This window comes from Spinacia oleracea, chromosome 3 (assembly GCF_020520425.1).
Source record: "Spinacia oleracea cultivar Varoflay chromosome 3, BTI_SOV_V1, whole genome shotgun sequence".
Lineage (NCBI taxonomy): Eukaryota > Viridiplantae > Streptophyta > Magnoliopsida > Caryophyllales > Amaranthaceae > Spinacia > Spinacia oleracea.
In genome coordinates, this window is record NC_079489.1 from 142,820,903 (window position 1) to 142,846,377 (window position 25,475).

A 25,475-nucleotide genomic window follows, 5' to 3' on the forward strand; every position below is an offset into this window, starting at 1 on the left:
AAATTAATGGCCTCAAGGCTTATGATCACATTGGGTCACGACCATCATAGTCCTCTCGAGCCACTCGCTCCTTGAAATACTCCTAAATACGGACTAAAAGATCTTCCATGAATGCAACATGACGAACCATGAAAATACCCAAATCGGCATACCATAAGGCTACCATTGGGGTAAAGCAATACACACTAAGAGGGAAGCCGCGCTAATGATTCTAGTCTTGCAAAAATAAAAATTCGATCTCCCCAACTAACTACCTTGCCAACATTAAGCAAAATGGCGCATGACAAATGAACACCCAAGGGTTAAAATCTAAAGTGTCAACCAACGAAAGTTATGGTCCAATTACCCTAAGTCTCAGAGTTGCTTGGTCAAGTATTATAGGCTTACGCCACGTCATTATTTTGAGTCTAGGCCACCTCCTTATATTCATACACGGGTTATAATCAGAAAGATTAATGAAAGTTCGAGTCTAAATCACAACTTCCAATTAAATCCCAGAAACTGGAATCTGAAAAGAAGCAAAAAAATTATTTTCGATGCAATTCTTTCGTTAAATTTCAGTAAGGTAAAAACAAGATTTCGAATCTACGCTATTTGCACATTTCAAGAAACGACTAAATACGCTTGCAAAGTAAGACGATTTAAAGGTCCACCCTAGGCCTACTAAAGCTAAAGGTCCACCCTAGGCCTACTAAAGTTAAAAGTCCACTATAGGCCTACCAAACGAGGCTCACTCAGTCTCGCCTCGTGACTCAAAGACCACAACCATCTACCTTTTAGCCCAAATAAAAAATTCTGAAGGATTTATGTTGGGGAGAAATCCCAAGCAAAAAGAAAAATAGAAAGAGAAAAGGGAGAGCGAAAAGAGCAAGCCATGAAATACTTAAAAAGAAAGAGAAAAGGGAGAGCGAAAAGAGCGAGCCATGAAATACTTAGCCCGTACCTCCCAAAGTGCGAAATTTACCCAAGTAAACGAAGGAAAAGAATTGAGTCAACCAATCCAAATCATAAAATTCTACGATGTCTACCCTTTCCAATCCTTATGTTCTTAGACGCCTTCGCTCTGGGGCCCCTGTTCAGCTCATTTAACCCATCCATGTTCTCATTGCCATAACCCAAGAAACCATTACCTCGACCCTTGTTCTTGAACTTGTTGTCAACCGCAAACCACGCACGGCCATTGACACGTGCGTCATACCCATTATTTCCAAAGCCCAAACCTCCTCTTACACCACCATTAGTATAATGACCATATAATTTGTTTGGATACATCCTTGAGCCGTCCCCATGCTGCTCGTTGGCCTTGGTTGATGTAAACTCATAACACTAGCACGAGGCTGCAAATTGTGGGTCCTAGCAGATATGACCCTCATGCTTGACCAATACCTATACAAATTATCCTATCTCATTCAACCCATCTTTCAAACCGTCTTGAGTCACGAATAAAAAAAAGAAGACAAATGAAAAGTACATTCTACACTCAACGTAAGAAAAAAATAAAAAATAAAATGTGAATAATAAAAAAAGAACTTTGCAAAGCGCCTCTAAAGTTAGTCTAAAAAGAAAAAGAAGCATTTAGCGCACCAAAAAAGATCCGCCCAGAAATAATTTTCAGCGCCCACAGCTGGGCGCCGAAATCTTTAACACCCCAGCCTGGGCGCTGAATCTCTCTGCTTGCCAAATTTTGTCCAGAAGTGCTCGTCATTTTATCCGCACATGCACGGAAAAATAACTAACACTTGGAGGGGTACAACACGTATTCAGATATACGTACCAAAAAACACATGAAAAGATTTTTTGTGCAAATACATGTACTTAAAAAAATAAAACAAAATTTTGGCTTACGGCAAAGCGGCAGATTAAAATAATGATAAACTTCACTTATTTCACCCTATTTCAAACATTACGATTCCACTCGAACGTACTTGTTTAAAATCAGCATTCTAAGAAACCATTTTCTAGGCTAAGAACTACGCAAGACCTGATTCCAAATTAAATCTATTTAAGGCGGATACGTAGGCAATCCATGATTCAGTCCAACCAATTTGCAAAGATGTTAGAGCCTATAGAATAACAAAGAATAAGAAATAGAGTCCCTTATTGAAATTTAATTACTTGCAACCCAAGTCGAAAGAAAAAGGCAAAGGAAGAATCCAAGTCACCAAGATGCCAAAACGAGCACACATCGAAAAATAATAAGGGCACGTACCCTTGCCAGAAGGAGCACTCACACTCCTAGGCACTTAGCCAAGACTCAAAAGATCGCTTTGCCTCAATTGAATGGGGGCTAGCGCAAGCGTCCATGACCTCTAAAGTACTCGACTTGACCCTCCCTAAAGCAAACTAACTCACTTAAAGACCTTCTTTCACCACTAGACATAGTTGTTCGCTTAAAGACCTTCTTTCACCACTAGACACAGTCATAATCGCCAACAAGTAGTAAAGGCAGTAAGCTTGCAAAAAAGAGGATTGCTCTACGGCGCCCATCGTTCCTTCGAACTCAGGGCACCCGTTCATGGTAATTCAAATGCTTGCGAATCCCCTTTGAAAAAATCAGACATTGTCAATAGGACTTGGGACTTAACCAAGGCTCACCCTACTTATGACACGGGCATCTAAAATCGAAATCTAAAAGCATCATTAATGGGAAGACATAACAGCAACTGGGGGCTAAAAATTGAAATGAAAGAGCTAGGGAAAGAACTAAATATACCTTGACCTTTTGTACGGACATACACCAAGTAAATCTAAGTCAATTTGAAAACGGTTTATATTCCCGCAATTCTGGAAAAGATGGCCCTAAAAGCCTAAAGCATATGCCAAACGGGCACACGTAATATCTTGACACCTGCACCCTGGCTTCCAGCAAATCCTTAGACATCATTCCAAAAATCGTAACAGTATTTTGATTCACTCATATAATCCTGTAGGAACCTTTCTATAAGTCAACTTACCTAGGACACCTCGGGTTGTACACAGTAGGACTCGGATTTTAAATAATTTTCAAATGATTTTCAAAGACTTCTTCGAACATAATAAAGTGTCGTTGGTTTAAGCTAAGTATGCGTTTATCTCAATGTTGCAAGTGAGTCAAAAGATTTCTAAATATGATTATGGGTAAAGAAAGGCACCTAGCTTTTGGTCAAAGGCACACTTCAACATGTGACTACCTTGACCATGGCAATGTCGCACAATACGACATTTACAGGAAAAGTAGCAAATCACTACTCGAACGTACCTCGCACTAAACGAGTCTGGTTCAAACTATTCATGATCCATGTCTCCATGAATGCATAAAAACGTATGCCAAGCATTATAGCACCAAGCCAATCCTGTAGCTACAATTGGGGGCTTGAGAAAAACACTCTAAAACTGCTCGAAATGACGATTTTATCGCAAATTCTCGACGCTAATGCTATACACACGTCATAGGGGCACAATCCTAAGCTTTAATCGTGTAAAACGAACCTTAGAATGGCTACAACCCCTCCCAAATTCTAAAGCACTACTTAGAATATATAAAGTCACCCCACTATCAAGGGTAACTGAAAATCGCGAGTCACCAAAACTCCGGTCAAACTACTGCACATAACGCTCTCCCTATAAAGCGCCCGTTACACAGTCTACGTCGTTCCAAAGCAAAAACGAAAGTCCTACCTGGGGCGCACTTTCAACGCCCAGGACCAGGCGCTAGAGATTCCGACGCCCAGCTCTGGGCGCTGAAAATCAACTCCAGGCAAAGGCTGTCGAGGATAAACAAAAAAGGAACATCTATGAATCCTCGCATCGTACGAAGTAATAAGCCGTGCACACCCACGCAGAAGGTGCTACACTTGTTCGAGCACCTGAACAAGGCGTGACGAAGTACTCCAATGCAAAAAATAATAATGATATCCCAACACCTGGAGAAATGTTCTAATACATGTTGTTAGGCCACACAAGCCTACGTCGCACCATAAGTTCAACCATCCCACGGTACAAGTCTAAAAAAGAGTAAGGCATATCGCACTAATGCGGGCACGACCAAGAGCATGTGTAAAAGAGGCAAAGACTACTTATCGCCCAAATTCAAAATGCAAGCCACACGACTCCTACATTAAGGATTAAAGGTAGCAAAATATTACCTACCACGAAAGGGATAGCTCGCACCTACACGAGCGAAACCCCAAGGCATCTTTCTCGAAAGAACCACAAAAATCGTACGCCAAAAGGAAGCATCCCAACATGCATACTTGGGAGATCCAAGCTACGAAACGACCATAGCAAAATAAAAAATTTTGAAGCAAATGTTTGAACGATCGAAAGGGCACGATGCTTGAGCCCACTTCATGAATGGGCCTGAACCCTATTAGGCTTCTAAGCAAACTATTCAAAATCATTCATTGCTCAAGGGAAGGTTCGATGATGAGAACATAAATCTCCACTTGACAACGCATCTCCTATTAAAGATTGAATCTCAATCACCCTTGTCATTTCACCCGAAACCTGCTATTTATGGAAACCTGCTAAAAATAGTAACTGCCGTAATGGGTAGTTGTTAAAAGTGGCAAGTCATAAAAGATAGAAACCTGTCAGAATTAGGTGTTGCACTCCAACATAAATCCTAAATGAGATAGAAATTGCGAGAGAATCCTATTCCTAATATGATTCGAAAATAAGGGTTACGTATTAATTAAAATCCTAAGGATCCTAGAGTTCGTAACGGGCCCAGACGCATCCCGTCATAAAATTAATACGCATTAAAAGACTCGATTAAGTCTCATGAATTCCGGATTCTAAGAGTTCGAATCTGACAAAGAAACGGCCCAGACCCTATTTTCAACGCCTGGCTCTGGGCGCCGAAATCTTTGACGCCCAGCCTTGGGCGCTGAAAATACCTGGGACGTGTTCTTTCCTATTTCCTCGTGGATTGGAGTTCTACAATTCTATCTTTCCACGAACTCTTTTCTATAAATATAGCCCCAAGTTCGACGTGAAAAGACAACACACAATTCATATTCTGAGTATTGACTCTAAATCCCTAAGCCTAAGCCTCACGCTGCGAAATTGATCACGCGTTCTGTCGCAATCGATCCAAAAATCGAACAGAACGTATCCTGTCCCGTAATTTGAGATTCGTTAAATAAAAGGAGAAATAGCAAAGTCAAAGTGGTTAGTTTTCTGAGAACCGTGACACACCTCTGAAGGGTGCGTCGTAATGTGTCCCTTTTCCATGGTTTAATTGCTTTCCTCGCCCTTTTATAAACTGTTAAACTAATTAAATCTGATTGTTCTATCACGCCTAATAAAGATAACATTTTGGGAAATTGAACTATCATGCTAGGTCCCTTTAAACAATCTAAATCAGATAATCGCGATCGATCTAGTATTATATGTTGCATATTGTTAAAATCAACTCAGATTAGTTTAATAGTTAACGCATGTCCCTTCAATTATTTATGCTGAGCTAGTAAGGATATCCTGCCTCTGGAGTTATCGAAGAGCGAGTACTCCTCTCGGTAGTTACAGTCCCCCGAACCCTCAATCTCTACCTTGCGGGTGTATGTTGAGAGATCCCCACACCAGGGATCACAAGGGAACCTTTGGCCGTCGTGGTCAAACATAATTGCACTCCCTTTATGTCACGATAATCGGGTTTTGTCAGTTTTTATCATTGTCGTTAAAAACTGAATGGCGACTCCTATATTACTAGTCAATTGGGTGTAAACTCACAGGAAATCCAATTACACTTGATTTGACAAAAAGAAACGTCACACCCACGAGGGACGAGGTCACGCATTAGCCTCGCGCTTTTTCGACCCCCTCACAGTTAGACCACAACACTTTAACGATCTTAACATCCTTAGTTCGTGTACTACGCACCTTGCTATCAAGTATTTTGACAGGTCTTTCCTCAAATATCAAACTTTGGTCTAACTCTATGGTCTCCGGTTGCAGTACATGAGACTTATCCGGGATATAATTTCTCAACTGAGATACATGAAACACATTATGCACTCTATGCAAGTCCATGGGCAAGGCTAGTCTATACTACCTTCCCTATCCGATCTAGGATCTCATATGGGCCTATATACTTTGGGCTAAGTTTTCCTTTCTTCCCAAATCTCATCACGCCTTTCATTGGTGAAACCTTAAGCAACACTTTGTCACCTATTTGGAACTCTTCATCCCTACGCTTTAAATCTGCGTAGCTTTTTTGGCGATCTTGCGCGGCTTGGATTTTGGTTTGAATAGTCCTAACCTGATTCATAGTGTCCTCTATCAATTAATTGGGCACCTAATACAACAGTTTCACTAATGTCACCTAATACAACCTAATACAACGGACTTCTGCATTTTCGTCCATAGAGGGCTTCGAATGGTCCCTCCCAATACTGGCATGATAGCTATTGTTGTATGAGAACTCAATTAGATCTAGGCTATCTTCCCATCCACCTTGAAAATCAATCACACAAGCTCTTAGCATATCCTCTAAGGTTTGAATAGTTCTTTCGGTTTGTCCATCTGTGGCTCGGTGGAATGCTGTACTCATTTTCAATGTGGTAATAAAGTTCTTCTGCACACTTTCCCAGAAATTCGAAAGGAACCTAGAATCTCTATCTGATACGATATCCTTAGGAACTCCATGAAATCTCACTACATGCTTGATGTAAGCTTTGGCAAGTTGTTCCATTTTCCAGGTTTCTTTCATTGGTATGAACACTGCCGACTTAGTCAACCTATCCACCACTACCCAAATGGTGTCATTTCCACTCTTCGACTTGGGTAAACAAGTGACAAAGTCTATTGAGATACAGTCCCACTTCCAACTCGGAATCTCTAAAGGTTGGACCTTCCCTTGAGGTCTCCTATGCTCAATCTTAACTTTCTGACAAGTCAAACACCTTGCCACGAATTCAGCCACTTTGATTTTCATCCTTGGCCACCATAGACCTTCTCCAGATCCTTATACAACTTGTCACCTCCCGGGTGAACAGAATATGGCGTATTGTGACCTTCTCTCATCAACTTCTCCTTTAGTTCACCACACTTTTGAGGTACACACCATCGTCATACCTAAAACTTCCATCCTCGTGGATCTTAAAATCAATCTCCTTTCCTTGCGAAATCTTTTCCTTGATCCGCTCTAACTTAACATCACCAGCCTGATTCTCCCTGATTCATCAAATACTGATGACTGGATGGTTAAGGCACTCATCATACCCTCAAGGCATTCTCCACTCACTATCTCTAAATTCAATCGCTGCATGTCCTTACACAGCTAGTTAGCAACTACTAACGCATTCACACCATGACTTGATTTCGTACTCAAGGCATCTGCGACTACATTGGATTTCCCCTCATGGTATTGAATATCCAGATCATAGTCCTTGATTAACTCCAACCACCTTCGTTGGCGCATATTTAAGTCCTTCTGTGTGAAAATGTACTTCAAACTCTTATGATCCGTGAATATCCTACATTTCACACCATACAGATAGTGTCTCCATATCTTTAATGCAAACACTATGGCGGCTAACTCTAAATCATGGGTAGGGTAATTGGATTCATATGGCTTCAGCTTCCTCGATGCATACGCAATCACTTTCCCGCTCTGCATCAACACACACCCAAAACCATTCTTAAAGGCATCACTATATACATCATAAGTACCGCTCTCATCTAGCAAAGTTAACACCGGCGCGGTTGTCAATCGCGTCTTTAAGGCTTGGAATGCCTCCTCACACTGGTCATTCCACTCAAACTTCGCTTCTTTCTTCATCAAGGTTGTCATTGGTTAGGCGATTCTAGAAAAGTCTTGCACAAAGCGTCTATAATAACCCGCTAAACCAAGAAAACTCCGAATATCGCTGACACTCTTAGGTGTAGGCCACTCACTAACGGCTTTTATCTTTGCAGGATCCACTGCAACTCCTTCCTTAGATACGAAATGTCCTAAGAACGCAACTCTCTCCAGCAAGAATTCACACTTCGACAATTTGGCATACAACTGGTTGTCTCTCACGGTACTCAACACTGACCTTAAGTGTTCCGCATGATCCTCCTCATTCTTGGAGTAGACCAGAATATCATCTATGAAAACCACTACAAACTTGTCCAAGAATGCATGGAATACTCGGTTCATTAATGAAGGAAATAATGCCCTTGGTCCAAGCATGCATTCAATGTTAAGTCTAATAAATGCGGTTCAGTATTAATTAACAAGTTAATAATTCAGTGAGATCAAGTGAGCTGAATGCCTGGCTAGAGGCCGCTTCAGTTCAAGTGGAATTAATGATATTAATCCACAACTTACTCTTGACTGAACCCGTAGGGTCACACAAATAGTACGTAAACGGATCAAGTATTTAATGGCATTAAATACTCCATCTATGGATATTCGGAATCGACGGATCTTGGTTCCAGTGGGAGCTGAGATCGTCAAAGGCAAGCAAATGAATACTCCGGAAACGATGATATTGCCGGAAACGGAAATATGGATCGTATCGGAAATATAAATATTATCCAAGTCGTAGATGTTGCCGGAAACGGAAACATGGTACGTATCGGAAAATATTATCGGAAATAGAAATATTGCCGGAATCGGAAATATTGCCGGAAACGGAAATATTGTCAGAATCGGAAATATTATCGGAATCGGAAAATAATTCCGGAAACGGAAATATTAAATATTTGTTCGAAACGGAAATTAATTCCGGAATCGGAAATATTAAATATTGTTCGTATCGGAAATGAATTCCGGAATCGAGAATTTAATCGGAAGCGTATCGTACGAATTAGCATCGGACGAGGCCTGCCAGACGAAGGCCCAGCACGAAGCCGGGCCATCGCCCAGCAAGCCAAGCGCAACAACCACACGCCAAGCATGCGACCAGGCCCAGCGCAAAAGCCAGGCCCAGCCGAAGCTTGGGCGCGCGCGCGGGGCTGCGACGAGTGGGCTGGCGCTGTGCGTGGGCCGCAAGGCCTGCGTGCGGTGCTAGCGTATTACTCGAAGTGTGTTACTCGAATCCTAAAGCGTATAGAATTCGTTTAATGATTAAATTCATAATCCTAAAAGATAAATTAATTAAATAAGAGTTCCACTAGGATTCTAATTTAATTAATTCGTATCCTAGTAGGATTCCAATTCTCTTTCCATACCCCTATAAATATGTGGCCTGGGTTCACAATTTATAACGAGTTTTCATGTATTCAAAGTGAGTTTTTGAGAGAAAAATTCAGTCACATACCTTGCCTAAAAGTGCCGAAATTATTAGTACCTTAAGGGCGATTCTAGTTGGTCAATCTTAAGGCGGATCCGGACGTGCTGTGGACTATCTACGGAGGGACGACACTTGGAGTCCTAAAGACTTGTTCTTGTTCGGTTCGGGCGTAGCTAGGGAAGGCACGCAACAAAGAGTATGCTTCTAAACTATGCTATATGATTATGTGTAAATAATATGTATTCCTGGCTTAATGGTTGTTTCCGCATGATTTATGAATTGTCATATGTATCATAACCTAACAATTAAGTCCATAAAGATTGCAGGTGCATTGGTTAACCCAAAAGGCATAACTATGAACTCATAATGACCGTATCTAGTCCTAAATGCAGTCTTTGGTATATCGTGCTCTGCGATTCTCAACTGATGATAACCTGACCTCAAGTCAATCTTTGAAAACATTCCCGCTCCTTTCAACTGGTCAAATAGATCATCTATCCTAGGCAAAGGATACTTATTCTTGATTGTGACTTTATTGAGCTCCCTGTAGTCTATACAGAGTCTCATACTACCGTCCTTCTTCTTCACAAACAAGACTGGCGCTCCCCAAGGCGATGAACTTGGTCTGATATAACCTTTCCCTAGCAATTCCTCAAGTTGACCTTTTAACTCACTCATTTCTGCTGGAGCCATCCGGCATGGGGCTTTCGAGATAGGTGTAGTTCCGGGTGCTATGTCTATGGTAAAATCGATTGGTCGGTCGGGCGGCATTCCCGGGATCTCTTCTGGAAACACGTCCAGGAATTCACTCACCACTGCAATATCCCCTGGTTGCTCTTTCATTACATGGTCTGGGTCTCTTACATTGCATAAGAAAACAGGGTTCCCTTTGTGTATTAACTTCACGAGTTCCATTTCCGTGACGATTCCTACACTCCTAGGCTTCCCAAAACGGCGATATGACACAACCCTTCCTAGACTAGACTTCAAATGAATCTTATGCTTCTCACAGTCAATTTTAGCTTTGAACATGGCCAACCAGTCCATTCCCAAAATCACATCTAAATCTCCTAACTCAAACTCAATTAGGCTAGACAAGAATATGGTCTTGGCTATGGTTAACGGTATATTCCTATGGATCTTAGTGCATTTCACAATCTCACCGGTTGGTATCACTATGGGTACTTCAATCTCTTCCGGTTCTTCCAATCCTAACTTCTCTAAGATATCCCTTGATATAAACGAATAAGTCACACCAGAATCAAATAGTACTTTAACTAAAATGGAGTTAATAGAAAAGGTACCAGCTATGACGTCAGACGAGTTTTCAGTTTCCTGCCTAGTGATCACATTCAGCTTTCCTTGGGCAACTCCCTTGTTATAGCCACCTCCATTGGAATTTCCATTGGCATTTCGATTCCCATTCTGCTGATAGTTCCCTCCGGGCTTTCCATTACCCTGGCCATTATTGCCATTGTTACCATTCTGGTTACCCCTTTGGTTTCCACCATTGTTCCCTCTATTTCGGTTTTGGTTATTCCGATTGTTGTTCTGGCGGTTGCATTGGTTGGGTTTCCCATTCTTGGCCCAACACTCAAACTCTCTATGGCCTAGCTTCTCACAAAACCTACAGACAACTTGGTTTCCATTACAGTCTCGACTTGGGTGATTAGTATGGCAACGTCTACACTCATAGACTCTCGTTCCATTCCCTGCAGACTGATCCTTATCTCCATTGTTATTGTGGAAATTGTTCTTGTTTCCACCCTGGTTTCCCCTGAACTGGAAATGGTTATTTCCCTTGTTTTTCTTAAAGTTCCCCTAATTCTGCTGGCCACCACCTTGGTTTTGGTTACCAACATCATTCCTCTTTTCACCAATTCCATTCTTCCTTTGCTGCAGGCCATACAAATGGGCAGCTTTTCCATATAGGGTGTCAAGAGATGTAAAGGTCTCTCCAGCAAGCATCAGTTGCAAATCCATAGTCAATCCGGTCTCAAATCTTTAGGCTCTAAGCTCCTCCGTTGCCACCACTTCCGATGCAAATCTAGACAACTCTATAAACTTAGAATAGTACTTTGTCACAGACATACTATCCATTTCCACTTGATGAACTCTTGGGCTTTCTACTTCTTCAGATATGGTGGGTAAAACTTGTTCCTTAAGGCTACCTTGAATGATTCCCATCCAAATACAAGTGTAGCTCTCAAAACATTCTCACACCTTTGCCACCACAGATCAGCTTCTCCCGTAAGGTAATAAACAACATTATTAACCCTAAGGTCTTCCGGGAAATTGACAGCTACGATAAGCTTATCGAACTCCCTTAGCCAGTTCTCAAGTACAGTTGGGTCTATCTACCCTTGGTACAAAGGAGGCTTACTTTGGGCCACCTTCTTAAACATCTCACCAGCTGGATCAACTCCCTGGTTATTCCTATTCTGTGCTAAGTTCTGCACTACTTCAGCTAGTTGCCTAACCACATCGGCAATTCCTTGGGTAGTCATCTCCCTTCTCCTGAATAAAACAAAAGACTAACTTTAACAACTGAGTTTGGACACTGCCTTGCTAAAACATTGCACTAACTAGCCATACAATTATTACACATACATAGAAATTTCGGACCCTAAGCAAGATAGGCGCCTGTTTTGGGCCGCTTTTCCTCTTAGTCCGCATCACAAAGTTTAAGTGGTGAAAATTGAACCACCTTGCAAGTATAATTTCATTGAAGAAATACACGAAATTCTTTTGCGATAATCGCTCAAAGAGAACATAGACTTAGAATTAGAGGTAAAAGAAAGAATTCTAAACTTTATTACTTCAATGGGAAAATAATACATCCTTTGGATCGTACTTTATTCGAAAAACCACAAAACTGAACTACTAAAACCATAAATAGCAGTTTACTACTTTATTACTTCACTAAAATTTAAGCACTAGCTATTATATTAGAAAAGTCTTTGAAATGCTACTCTACTATCCAACCACCTCTACAAACTGGTGAAGAGTGCTCATGGTTCAAAGTCATCAAAGTTTTCCTCTGGATCTGAGTCATACTCCATATCCTCATTATTCTGTTGTAGCACACTGTTTACTTCATCATTGTTTAGCACACTGTGTGGGCAGCAAGCGAGCTGCGCCAAAACGCGCACTGCTTCGCGCAAGCGCGCGCAGCCTCGCGCGCAGCGCGCGAAAGCTCGCGTGCCACGAGTGCTGCGCCCAGCGTCGATGTCGCGCGCAGCGAGCGCTGGCTCGCACCAAGCGAGCGCTAGCAAGCGCGCACAACATGCGCTGGCGAGCGCATGAAGCGAGCGCTGGCCCGCGTGCAGCGAGCGCTAGCGAGCGAACGCAGCTAGCGATGGCTCGCGTGCATCGAGCGCTGGCGCGCGCGCAGCGAGCACATGCTCGCGTGCATCGAGCGCTGGCGCGCGCGCAGCGAGCACATGCTCGCGTGCATCGAGCGCTGGCGCTAGCGCAGCGAGCACCAGCTCGCGCGATGGCTTGCGAAGGGTAGAAGCAGCAGCTATGCGACGCAGCGCATGGGCTGCGCGCACATGGCCAGCGATGGCTGTGTGCGTGTGGCCCATGGGCGTGTGATGCGTGAGGTGTTTGCGTTGCGATTAGATCGTTTTGAGCCTTTTAAGCTCATCAAGAATCTGAGGGATATCTATCGTGGAAGCACGGAGGACAGGGACCTGAACGTCCATGAGTTGATTGAATCAATGTCTGGTCTAAAGGTTAGTTCTCCCAACAGGTGTTATAGGATGGAGGTCCAAGAAACACATGTTCAGCTCCTTCGCACTAAACAGAGGGTAGGCGTCCCACTGAGGTTCCATGTGGATCTTATGTGTTCATACTTTGATCGCCTAAGTCTACTAGGAACACCAATAAGCGAAAGGATGGCAGTCTCTATCTATTTCAATTCACTACACAGTGGGTTTGGTCGCTTCAAGCAACTATACCTAAGTGAACCAAGAGAAGAAACAGTTGCAGAATTTGTTCACCTTGTCAGAAAGGCCGAAATAATACTGGACTGTGAAGCCAAAGATTTACTCAAGGCTAGAAGGAGACCGTTCAAGAAAGGTGGAAAGTCCAAGGGCAATGCTAAATCAAATCAGGACAAGTCCACATTAAGCTGTCTTTATTGTGATGGAATAGGCCATTACAAAAGAGAATGTCCAAAGCTAAAGGAAGATCAGAAGAACGGAATAGTCGTTCCATCTTCAGGTATTTTCGTTATAGACTGTATACTTGCTAATTCAACTTCTTGGGTATTAGATACAGGTTGTGGCTCACACTTATGTTCCAATCCACAGGGACTAAGAAGAAGTAGAAAGTTAAGCAAGGGTGAAGTCGACCTACGAGTGGGAAATGGAGCACGAATTGCTGCATTAGCTGTAGGAACTTACTATTTGTCGTTGCCCTCCGGGCTAGTTTTGGAACTGGAAGAGTGTTTCCATGTTCCAAGTCTTACTAAAAACATCATTTCAGTTTCTTGCTTAGATGCTAAGGGATTTTCCTTTTTAATAAAAGACAATAGTTGTTCGTTTTATTTTAAAGAGATGTTTTATGGATCTGCTAGATTAGTCAATGGACTTTATTTATTAGATCACGACAAACAAGTATATAACATAAATACCAAAAAGGCCAAAAAGGATGATTCAGATCTCACCTATCTGTGGCATTGTCGATTAGGCCATATAAACTTGAAACGCTTAGAAAGACTTCAAAAGGAAGGAATTCTAGAACCATTTGACTTAGAGGATTATGGTAAATGCGAATCATGTTTACTTGGCAAAATGACAAAGCAACCTTTCTCTAAAGTTGAAGAAAGAGAAAATGAACTATTGGGTTTAATCCATACAGATGTATGTGGACCAATGAGTACAAATGCTAGAGGTGGTTTTATCTACTTTATCACTTTCACTGATGACTTCAGTAGGTATGGTTATGTCTACCTAATGAAGCATAAGTCTGAATCCTTTGACAAATTCAAGGTATTTCAGAGTGAAGTAGAGAATCAATTAGGCAAGAAGATTAAGGCACTGCGGTCTGATAGAGGCGGTGAATATCTGAGCTATGAATTTGATGACCATCTGAAAGAATGTGGAATTCTATCAGAATTGACTCCTCCTGGAACACCACAATGGAACGGTGTGTCGGAACAGAGGAACAGAACCTTGCTAGACATGGTCAGGTCAATGATGGGTCAGGCCAAACTTCCATTAGAATTTTGGGGACATGCACTAAATACAGCTGCACTCACTATAAATAGAGCTCCGTCTAAAGCTGTCGAAAAGACTCCATACGAATTATGGTTTGGAAAGCCTCCAAATGTGTCTTTTCTTAAGATTTTGGGATGTGAAGTATACGTCAAACGATTAATTTCAGACAAACTTCATCCAAAATCTGACAAATGTATCCTTGTGGGCTATCCAAAGGAAACAAAGGGGTATTACTTCTACAATACATCTGAGAACAAAGTGTTTGTTGCTCGAGATGGTGTCTTTTTGGAGAAAGATCACATTTTCAAAATGACAAGTGGGAGAAAAGTAGACCTCGAAGAAATTCGAGTCGAACAACAAACTCTAGAGAATGCTCAAGATGACATTCAGGATGAAACTCAGAGATCTTTAGAAGAATCTAGTGAGAATCATGGTCAATCTAGAAATGTTACCCCGCGTAGATCGCGAAGATATAGATCTCAACCAGAAAGGTACTTAGGTATTTTGACGAACGAGAGCTATGACGTTCTATTACTTGAAAGTGATGAACCTGCGACTTACAAACAAGATATGACGAGCCCTAGCTCCAAGCAATGGCAAGAAGCCATGCAATCTGAATTAGACTCCATGTCTGAAAACCAAGTATGGGATTTGGTCGATTTGCCAGATGGCTACCAAGCCATTGGAAGCAAATGGGTTTTCAAACTGAAAAAGGACAAGGATGGGAAACTTGAAGTTTTCAAAGCTAGATTGGTTGCAAAAGGTTACAGGCAAGTCCACGGTGTGGATTACGATGAAACCTTTTCACCAGTTGCAATGCTAAAGTCTATTCAGATAATGTTAGCAATCGCTGCATATTACGATTACGAAATATGGCAGATGGATGTCAAAACTGCTTTCTTAAACGGCGTTTTAACAGAAACTGTGTTTATGACACAGCCTGAAGGTTTTGAGGATCCAAAGAATGCTAAAAAGGTATGCAAGCTAAAGAAGTCAATCTACGGATTGAAGCAGGCATCCAGGAGCTGGAATATACGTTTTGATGAAGCAGTCAGTGACTTTGGTTTCATCAAGAACGCAGACGAATCTTGTGTATACAAGAAGGTCAGTGGGAGCAAAATTGCTTTCCTAGTATTATATGTCAACGACATATTACTTATCGGAAATGACATTCCTATGTTGAACTCTGTCAAGATTTGGCTTGGGAAATGTTTTTCGATGAAAGATCTAGGAGAAGCACAGTACATATTGGGCATCAAGATTTACAGAGATAGATCTAAAAAGATGATTGGACTTGGTCAAAGCACTTATATCAATAAGGTGTTTGATAGGTTCAAGATGGCGAACTCCAAGCGAGGCTACCTACCCATGTCTCATGGAATGACTCTAAGCAAGACTCAGTGCCCAAAAACACTTGATGAGCGTAGACGAATGAATGGGATTCCATATGCATCATTGATTGGTTCAATAATGTATGCTATGATATGTACACGCCCGGATGTTGCGTACGCACTCAGTGCTACGAGCAGATACCAGTCAGACCCAGGAGAGGCGCATTGGACTGCTGCCAAGAATATTCTGAAGTACCCGAAAAGGCACAAAGATGACTTCCTGGTCTATGGTGGAGATGATGAATTAATTGTTAAAGGCTATACGGACGCAAGTTTCCAAACCGACAAAGATGATTTCAGATCACAGTCTGGGTTTGTCTTCTGCCTCAACGGAGGAGCAGTAAGCTGGAAAAGTGCTAAGCAAAGCACCATTGCGGATTCTACAACTGAAGCGGAGTACATTGCTGCACATGAAGCAGCAAAGGAAGCTATATGGCTAAGGAAGTTCATAGGTGAACTTGGTGTAGTCCCCTCCATTAAAGGACCAGTAGCCCTGTATTGTGATAATAACGGAGCTATTGCAAAGGCAAAGGAGCCTAGACACCACCAGAGAGTCAAGCATGTACTTCGTAGATTTCACCTTCTACGAGAGTTCGTTGAAAGAAAAGAAGTCGAGATAAGCAAAATTGGAACTGATGACAACATATCAGATCCATTGACTAAACCTCTGCCGCAGGCGAAGCACAACTCGCACACTGCAGCAATGGGAATCAAGCATATTGGAGAATGGCTTTGATGTCTCTGTTTAATGTTTTAAAGTTTTAGAGTTTAAATCTTTGTAAAACATTATTGGTTAATCATTCACAATAAATGAAAGGAATTCATTTTTCCATTTAATTTGTGGTTTATTAAATAATGAGTCCCTTCAATTTGAGGATATATTCAAGATAGACTGTCAGGACAAGTCATGTGACTAAGAAATGTCTATCAAGTGAACTTGAATGTCAAAGGTTGAAAATGGTCCCTAGTCGGAGTTTTCTATAAAATTGGACGCATAGAAAATGTTAGACGACTAGAATGCAAGATGACTAGTAGTTCTGTTTCTTGAACTATGTGGACATGGCAATGTCATAATCATTTGCATAGATACTTACTTTGGGAAGACTAGTATCGGACAAGACCTATGAAACTTAACTGTAAGAGATGAAAATCTGTCATAAGTAAATTTCATTAAAATTATTAGACACTAAATCCTCAATACCTGAGTGATTTGAGATTACTTGTTTGAGAACTGGTTGCTTTGACGTTGACCAACCGTCGCACCGTAAAAGGAGGCTATAAAGGCAACGCTCAGGTAATCACCTATCAAACGAAGTCTAATCTCAAGATTGCAAGATTGGGATTGTCCTCCCATAAATCGGGATGAGATGCTTAAAAGTTGTACAAGGCCACTCGGAGAGCTAGAAACTGTGAAATGCATGGCCGTGCTCGGATGATTCATAGGCTATGATTATCTGTTTATTTGATCAGTTGAACTCTGAAACCGAGGAACACCTCTGGACATAATAAGGATGAAAACTCTTACCTTATGTTCAAGAGCAAGCATCGAGCGACAAAGAAATTAGGAAATGCACACTTGTCCCTAAGGACAAGTGGGAGACTGAAGGAAATAATGCCCTTGGTCCAAGTATGCATTCAATGTTAAGTCTAATAAATGCGGTTCAGTATTAATTAACAAGTTAATAATTCAGTGAGATCAAGTGAGCTGAATGCCTGGCTAGAGGCCGCTTCAGTTCAAGTGGAATTAATGATATTAATCCACAGCTTACTCTTGACTGAACCCGTAGGGTCACACAAATAGTACGTAAACGGCTCAAGTATTTAATGGCATTAAATACTCCATCTATGGATATTCGGAATCGACGGATCTTGGTTTCAGTGGGAGCTGAGATCGTCAAAGGCAAGCAAATGAATACTCCGGAAACGATGATATTGCCGGAAACGGAAATATGGATCGTATCGAAAATATAAATATTATCCAAGTCGTAGATGTTGCCGGAAACGGAAACATGGTACGTATCGGAAAATATTATCGGAAATAGAAATATTGTCGGAATCGGAAATATTGCCGGAAACGGAAATATTGTCAGAATCGGAAATATTATCGGAATCGGAAAATAATTCCGGAAACGGAAATATTAAATATTTGTTCGAAACGGAAATAAATTCCGGAATCGGAAATATTAAATATTGTTCGTATCGGAAATGAATTCCGGAATCGAGAATTTAATCGGAAGCGTATCGTACGAATTAGCATCGGACGAGGCCTGCCAGACGAAGGCCCAGCACGAAGCCGGGCCATCGCCCAGCAAGCCAAGCGCAACAACCACACGCCAAGCATGCGACCAGGCCCAGCGCAAAAGCCAGGCCCAGCCGAAGCTTGGGCGCGCGCGCGGGGCTGCGACGAGTGGGCTGGCGCTGTGCGTGGGCCGCAAGGCCTGCGTGCGGTGCTAGCGTATTACTCGAAGTGTGTTACTCGAATCCTAAAGCGTATAGAATTCGTTTAATGATTAAATTCCTAATCCTAAAAGATAAATTAATTAAATAAGAGTTCCACTAGGATTCTAATTTAATTAATTCGTATCCTAGTAGGATTCCAATTCTCTTTCCATACCCCTATAAATATGTGGCCTGGGTTCACAATTTATAACGAGTTTTCATGTATTCAAAGTGAGTTTTTGAGAGAAAAATTCAGTCACATACCTTGCCTAAAAGTGCCGAAATTATTAGTACCTTAAGGGCGATTCTAGTTGGTCAATCTTAAGGCGGATCCGGACGTGCTGTGGACTATCTACGGAGGGACGACACTTGGAGTCCTAAAGACTTGTTCTTGTTCGGTTCGGGCGCAGCTAGGGAAGGCACGCAACAAAGAGTATGCTTCTAAACTATGCTATATGATTATGTGTAAATAATATGTATTCCTGGCTTAATGGTTGTTTCCGCATGATTTATGAATTGTCATATGTATCATAACCTAACAATTAAGTCCATAAAGATTGCAGGTGCATTGGTTAACCCAAAAGGCATAACTATGAACTCATAATGACCGTATCTAGTCCTAAATGCAGTCTTTGGTATATCGTGCTCTGCGATTCTCAACTGATGATAACCTGACCTCAAGTCAATCTTTGAAAACATTCCCGCTCCTTTCAACTGGTCAAATAGATCATCTATCCTAGGCAAAGGATACTTATTCTTGATTGTGACTTTATTGAGCTCCCTGTAGTCTATACAGAGTCTCATACTACCGTCCTTCTTCTTCACAAACAAGACTGGCGCTCCCCAAGGCGATGCACTTGGTCTGATATAACCTTTCCCTAGCAATTCCTCAAGTTGACCTTTTAACTCACTCATTTCTGCTGGAGCCATCCGGCATGGGGCTTTCGAGATAGGTGTAGTTCCGGGTGCTATGTCTATGGTAAAATCGATTGGTCGGTCGGGCGGCATTCCCGGGATCTCTTCTGGAAACACGTCCAGGAATTCACTCACCACTGCAATATCCCCTGGTTGCTCTTTCATTACATGGTCTGGGTCTCTTACATTGCATAAGAAAACAGGGTTCCCTTTGTGTATTAACTTCACGAGTTCCATTTCCGTGACGATTCCTACACTCCTAGGCTTCCCAAAACGGCGATATGACACAACCCTTCCTAGACTAGACTTCAAGTGAATCTTATGCTTCTCACAGTCAATTTTAGCTTTGAACATGGCCAACCAGTCCATTCCCAAAATCACATCTAAATCTCCTAACTCAAACTCAATTAGGCTAGACAAGAATATGGTCTTGGCTATGGTTAACGGTATATTCCTATGGATCTTAGTGCATTTCACAATCTCACCGGTTGGTATCACTATGGGTACTTCAATCTCTTCCGGTTCTTCCAATCCTAACTTCTCTAAGATATCCCTTGATATAAACGAATAAGTCACACCAGAATCAAATAGTACTTTAACTAAAATGGAGTTAATAGAAAAGGTACCAGCTATGACATCAGACGAGTTTTCAGTTTCCTGCCTAGTGATCACATTCAGCTTTCCTTGGGCAACTCCCTTGTTATAGCCACCTCCATTGGAATTTCCATTGGCATTTCGATTCCCATTCTGCTGATAGTTCCCTCCGGGCTTTCCATTACCCTGGCCATTATTGCCATTGTTACCATTCTGGTTACCCCTTTGGTTTCCACCATTGTTCCCTCCATTTCGGTTTTGGTTATTCCGATTGTTGTTCTGGCGGTTGCCTTGGTTGGGTTTCCCATTCTTGGCCCAACACTCAAACTCTCTATGGCCTAGCTTCTCACAAAACCTACAGACAACTTGGTTTCCATTACAGTCTCGACTTGGGTGATTAGTATGGCAACGTCTACACTCATAGACTCTCGTTCCATTCCCTGCAGACTGATCCTTATCTCCATTGTTATTGTGGAAATTGTTCTTGTTTCCACCCTGGTTTCCCCTGAACTGGAAATGGTTATTTCCCTTGTTTTTCTTAAAGTTCCCCTAATTCTGCTGGCCACCACCTTGGTTTTGGTTACCAACATCATTCCTCTTTTCACCAATTCCATTCTTCCTTTGCTGCAGGCCATACAAATGGGCAGCTTTTCCATATAGGGTGTCAAGAGATGTAAAGGTCTCTCCAGCAAGCATCAGTTGCAAATCCATAGTCAATCCGGTCTCAAATCTTTAGGCTCTAAGCTCCTCCGTTGCCACCACTTCCGATGCAAATCTAGACAACTCTATAAACTTAGAATAGTACTTTGTCACATACATACTATCCATTTCCACTTGATGAACTCTTGGGCTTTCTGCTTCTTCAGATATGGTGGGTAAAACTTGTTCCTTAAGGCTACCTTGAATGATTCCCATCCAAATACAAGTGTAGCTCTCAAAACATTCTCACACCTTTGCCACCACAGATCAGCTTCTCCCGTAAGGTAATAAACAACATTATTAACCCTAAGGTCTTCCGGGAAATTGACAGGTACGATAAGCTTATCGAACTCCCTTAGCCAGTTCTCAAGTACAGTTGGGTCTATCTACCCTTGGTACAAAGGAGGCTTACTTTGGGCCACCTTCTTAAACATCTCACCAGCTGGATCAACTCCCTGGTTATTCCTATTCTGTGCTAAGTTCTGCACTACTTCAGCTAGTTGCCTAACCACATCGGCAATTCCTTGGGTAGTCATCTCCCTTCTCCTGAATAAAACAAAAGACTAAATTTAACAACTGAGTTTGGACACTGCCTTGCTAAAACATTGCACTAACTAGCCATACAATTATTACACATACATAGAAATTTCGGACCCTAAGCAAGATAGGCGCCTGTTTTGGGCCGCTTTTCCTCTTAGTCCGCATCACAAAGTTTAAGTGGTGAAAATTGAACCACCTTGCAAGTATAATTTCATTGAAGAAATACACGAAATTCTTTTGCGATAATCGCTCAAAGAGAACATAGACTTAGAATTAGAGGTAAAAGAAAGAATTCTAAACTTTATTACTTCAATGGGAAAATAATACATCCTTTGGATCGTACTTTATTCGAAAAACCACAAAACTGAACTACTAAAACCATAAATAGCAGTTTACTACTTTATTACTTCACTAAAATTTAAGCACTAGCTATTATATTAGAAAAGTCTTTGAAATGCTACTCTACTATCCAACCACCTCTACAAACTGGTGAAGAGTGCTCATGGTTCAAAGTCATCAAAGTTTTCCTCTGGATCTGAGTCATACTCCATATCCTCATTATTCTGTTGTAGCACACTGTTTACTTCATCATTGTTGGTTTCAGGCTCAATTTCTGTATCACTGGAGATCTCAATAGTAGGTTCATGAATGATAGGATTAGGGTTCTCAATCTCAACAACATCATCATCACTATCCTCATCCATCTGAGTTTCTGTCTCATTATCTAATCCTGTAAGGTTGATGTTTTCAACTGTTTTACCATCATCAAAACATTCCTCCATAAGCTCTATAATCGTGGTCATAATCTCCAAATCATATCTCCATCTACTATATGGAGTACCATACTTGTAGTAGTTAGGAATACCATTTTCCATATGCATATTACGAAATCGGTTCTTAAGCTCTATGTATGGGTTCTTGGAAGGTAAGCAATGAATAACCATCTCTGCCATAACATCTTTCTTCCTTAGTTCAGGTAGGTTCTTCACTGTAGCAAAGTAATTGCAAGCAGACTCGATCTTCTTCACATAAATGTGTGGGGTTTCACAATTTAGCTTCTCTAGGTTTCCTAGATTTGCGTACTTTGAAATCAACATCTTAAATCCTGAAAGTTAACAACTACAAAGTCTTACTAAAGTGTTCCAAAAACAAAGTAAGTTCGTAGAGCCATACAATTTCAATGCACAAGTATATGCGTAATCATGAATCGTGATGCAATTAATCACCTAAAGCAAAACAAGACATGATCAAACTTGAAACAAAAGATCACATAGTCAAGGCATAATCACATAAACACTTGATTAGCAATGTATACTTAACTTAAACGCATACTTAGTCTAATTATACCCTTCTTATTCTACCCTTTCCTCACTTAGAGTAAATAAAAGTTTTAGAAATTAATTTAATAAATAACTTCAAATATATACGAAATTATTAAAATTAAAATCGAAAATTCAAAATAAGTAATCGAATAATTTAAGAAATTAATTCGATTATTTTCGAAAATAATTAAAAGGAATAAATAAGTAATTAAATAAATAAATAATTATTTCGGAAAAATTATTATTTTTTTTTGAAAATTCGGAAAAATCCGAAAATAATTTTTTTTTTTTTTTTTTTTTGAAAATCCGAAAATATTTCGGAATTAAAACAAATAATTCGAATTTTAAAAAAAATCGAATAATTAAAATGATTTTCAAATTCTTGAAATAATTGGTATTTGGCTTTTCAAAATTTTGAGTACTCAAAAACAACATTTTGACTTGAAAATAGTTTTCGAAAATCCTAAAGTTCCGCAATCGTAGTTTAAGGATTTACCACTTTGCACTATTAATTAATGCAAAGCAGCTCTCAAACTAGAGCTCTGCATAAAACATTCCTTGCTTTTTATAAAACATTTTCCAACTTAAAACATAGGAATTACCAAGATATTACCGCCACCGTGATAACGGCTAAGGCTATTTACCAGAATTACGCAGCGGAATAAACTAACTTTCAAAACATATTAAATAAATAGTTAATGGTTATTAAAACAAGTTGGAACCACTGAGGCCCAAATCCAAAGTATTAAACCATTTGGAAATCCATTAACCATAAATAGTATTAGTAGTAGTCATGACTAAATAAAATAGAGTTTATAAATTACGGAAGAATAAACTCTCAACTCGAATCCCATGATAACTTCTCCCGTAAGTTATCTTTACAAACCTGCTTTATTGAAAATCTACTCCCCAACAACGCAAATGCAATTGATGGATCATCATGAAGGAAATAATGCCCTTGGTCCAAGTATGCATTCTATGTTAAGTCTAATAAATGCGGTTCAGTATTAATTAACAAGTTAATAATTCAGTGAGATCAAGTGAGCTGAATGCCTAGCTAGAGGCCGCTTCAGTTCAAGTGGAATTAATGATATTAATCCACAGCTTACTCTTGACTGAACCCGTAGGGTCACACAAATAGTACGTAAACGGATCAAGTATTTAATGGCATTAGATACTCCATCTATGGATATTCGAAATCGACGGATCTTGGTTTCAGTGGGAGCTGAGATCGTCACAGGCAAGAAATGAATACTCCGGAAACGATGATATTGCCGGAAACGGAAATATGGATCATATCGGAAATATAAATATTATCCAAGTCGTAGATGTTGCCGGAAACGGAAACACGGTACGTATCGGAAAATATTATCGGAAATGGAAATATTGCCAGAATCGGAAATATTGCCGGAAACGGAAATATTGTCAGAATCGGAAATATTATCGGAATCGGAAAATAATTCCGGAAACGGAAATATTAAATATTTGTTCGAAACGGAAATTGATTCCGGAATCGGAAATATTAAATATTGTTCGTATCGGAAATGAATTCCGGAACCGGGAATTTAATCGGAAGCGTATCGTACGAATTAGCATCGGACGAGGCCTGCCGGACGAAGGCCCAGCACGAAGTCGGGCCATCGCCCAGCAAGCCAAACGCGCGCCCAGCCAAGGCAGCGCCCAGGCCCACCGCAAGGCAGGCCCAGCGCGCGCCAAGGCCATGGCCTCGCTGCGTGGGCTGCTGCTCGCACGCACACGCATGGGCGGCCCTCGTGGCTGCCGTGTGTGTGTGAGTTTGTGTTCATGCATGATTCCTAAAACTATTAGAGTTAGTATATGATTAAATTCCTATTCCTAAAAGGATAAATTAATTAATTAGAGTTCTTGTAGGATTCTAAGTTTAATTAATTCGCATCCTACTAGGATTCCAATTCCCTTTCCATAACTCTATAAATACATGCCTAGGGTCACATATTTTCAGAGATGATTCAAGTATTCAAAGTGAGTTTTGAGAGAAAAATTCAGCCATATTTCTTACCTAAGAGTGCCGAAAATTCTAGTACCTTAAGGGCGATTCTAGTTGGTCAATCTTAAGGCGGATCCGGACGTGCTGTGGACTATCTACGGAGGGACGACACTTGGAGTCCTAAAGACTTGTTCTTGTTCGGTTCGGGCGCAGCTAGGGAAGGCACGCAACAAAGAGTATGCATCTAAACTATGCTAAATGATTATGTGTAAATAATATGTATTCCTGGCTTAATGGTTGTTTCCGCATGATTTATGTATTGTCATATGTATCATAACCTAACAGTGGTATCACGAGCCCCTTATTATTTTCATAATCTAAATTGCATGAACATGGTTAAATATTACAAATTTGCAAGAATTAAAAGGGGTGATTAATTTTCGTAATTGTTAATTAATTGCAAATTGCGTTTATTTAATTATACGTACGCAGTTTTTCGGCAGTTTCTTCGTTACTCATCCGAATCGAGTGATTTTTGTGTCAATTCCGCATGTAAAAGGCATTCTAAAATTTTGACAAAAAAAGTATTTTTCTGCCGAACCCAGAATTCTCAAATTCGAAGCCTAACTATGACTTTTCGAAGGTTTTAGTTTTTCGAATGCAAAATTTCGTAAATTTAAGATGTTAAATTAAATATTTGCGATTCTTGTTGATAAATCTTGAATTTTTGATTGACCTACTGTATATGTTTAACAAGTTTGAATGCCTAGCCTTGTTAATTATGCAATCTAATTTGTAATTATGATTAATTTGTTGAAAAATGAATAATTTAGAATTAATTTGATTTTCATAATTAATTATAATTTAATTAGAAACCTATGATTAAAAACCACCATAAAAATTGTAAATTTATGATAAATTTTAAATTTTTATGACCTAGACTTGAATCCATGACAATCGGAAATCAATTGAATAATAAATTTTCGATTTTTCGCCCTAAAATTATGAAATTAATATTATTTATTAATTTGTCATTAATTTTAAATATAAATTTTAAATTTTTATGCGATTCGTTCATATAACTTGCACGCACAAAGCAATGGACGCTTCGTGTTACCCTTAAGGGGTGTTGTATAGTGCGGGCATGCGACGACGAGCAAGGGAGCTCGTCGCCCGTGCGG